This window comes from Echinops telfairi, unplaced genomic scaffold (genome assembly GCF_000313985.2).
Source record: "Echinops telfairi isolate 266 unplaced genomic scaffold, ASM31398v2 ScPeMD7_5868;HRSCAF=6743_1, whole genome shotgun sequence".
Lineage (NCBI taxonomy): Eukaryota > Metazoa > Chordata > Mammalia > Afrosoricida > Tenrecidae > Echinops > Echinops telfairi.
The window spans coordinates 14982543-14984503 of NW_022109768.1; the positions used below are offsets into that span (position 1 = coordinate 14982543).

The 1961-nt window shown below is 42.2% G+C and overlaps 1 pseudogene; it reads right to left on the bottom strand.

Moving 5' to 3' along the window:
* Positions 1 to 1181: 1181 nt before the first annotated feature.
* Positions 1182 to 1897, bottom strand: LOC101654310 (annotated as a pseudogene).
* Positions 1898 to 1961: the final 64 nt, after the last annotated feature.

Below are 1961 nucleotides of genomic sequence, written 5' to 3' on the forward strand. Positions count from 1 at the left end.
GGTTAGGGTTAAGCCTAAGTTTAGCGTTAGGTTTATGGTTAGGGGAGGGTTAGTTTTAGGGTTAGGCCTAGGGTTAAGGTTACGGTTAATGATAGGGGTAGGACTAGGTTTAGGCCTAGATTTAGGGATAGTGTTAGGGCTAGGCCTCGGGTTAGGTTTAGGGTTAGCATTAGGGTTAAGCCTAAGGTTAAAGTTAGGGTTGGGGTTAGGATTAGGGATAGGGTAAGGGTTATGTTTAGTGGTAATTTCGACTTAGGTTAGGTTTAGGCCTAGATTTAAGGTTAGGGGTTCAGGTTAGCGTTAACCCTACGTTTATGTTAGGTTAAGTGTTAGGGTTATGGTTGGGGTTAGTGTTAGCATTAGGGTTAGGCCTAGTGTTAGGGTTACCCCTAAGATTAGGGTTGGGGTAAGGGTTAGTTCTAGGGTTAGGCCTAGTGTTAGGTTTAGGGTTAGGGTTAGGTTTAGGGATAGCATTAGGGTTGGGGTTAAGGTTAGTTTTAGAGTTAGGCCTAAGGTTAGGGTTAGGGTTAGGCCTAGAGTTAGGGTTAGGCTTAGGGTTACGGTTAGGCCTAGAGTTAGGGTTAGGTTTAGGTTTTGATTTAAGCATAGGGTTTGGGTTAGGTTTAGGGTTAGGGTTAGGCCTTGGTTTATGCCTAGGGCTAGGTTTACGGTTAGGGTTAGGATTAGGATTAGGCCCAGGGATAACTTTAGGGTTAGGGTTAGGTTAGCATTAGTGTTGGGTTAGGGTTAGGTTTAGTTTTAGGGCTTGGTTATGGTTAGGGGTAGCCCTAGCATTAGGGTTAATTCTAGGGTTAGTGTTAGGGTTAGGTTCAGGGTTAGTTTGATGGTTAGGATTAGGTTTAGTTGTAGGGTTAGGTTTAGGCCTACGGATAGGGTTAGGGTTAGGCTTCAGGTTAGGGTTTTTTTTTCTCTTATAGGACCCAAAACTTTAATAGCATTCCCACAGTACAGTCAGGAAATAGCATCATCCCCCAAGATAAAGAAAAGCAAAATTCCAAGTTCTCCAACTACAATTATTTTAATCTATGAAACTGAATTTCCTTACAAATTATGTAGCTTTAATAGTACTGATATTTTTATCCTTGATGTGCTCTGTTTATTGACTGCTCTAAGAAGGGAGATTGGGCTGTTACTTTTCCAGAAATTGAAAGTAAGTACCATCATTTAGACAAGGAAGAGAAAGATTTGTATCCATCTTTTTGGGACATGTAAGGCGACAGTGAAGTCTCACAGTTGGAGAATTTATGGATACTGCCAGGGGAATTAGAAATGCTTTCTAGCAGATGAGTAATGCCTCTTCCCCGGACACTGTTTTGGCCAGAAATTTTCACTCCAGATGGGTAGTCATTATTGGGTATGTTTGCTCTTTGGTAGTGATTAGAAGAGTTAAAATAAAGATATCCTGTACTCTCAAGCCTTAGCTTCTGGTAACATCTGCATCCAACACAACCATTTTGGGTGTCATACTATTACTGCCCTCATAATCTTGGAGTGGAACATGAGCCTCTGTGAGCTGGATTCCAAAATGAGTGGCTAGAGAATTACTGATGTAGTACGCGATCTTCTTGCAAACAACAAGAGCACAGAAGAGTATATCATTTTCTTCATGCCACTTGCACCTTGTGTTGCTAGAATAATCCCACACGGCCAAATCTAGGGGGCTCCGAACCCAGGTCTTAGAAGGCTCCTTGAGGAATTTTTCTTGGTAGATTCCCACTACAAGGTCCTCCACAGTAAGTAGTTTCAGATCATGCCCTATTTCTGATGTCTTAGTCATATGCTTCAAGCACCAGTTGATGCTGGGTCTATCATCAGACTTGCAATAGATAGGCGGCCAGTTCCCTGGGATTGGATGAATGAATCTATACAGGTTTAGGATTAGGATTAGGGTTAGGTTTAAGGTTACGGTTAGGTTTAGGGATAGGCCTAGGGTTTGGGTT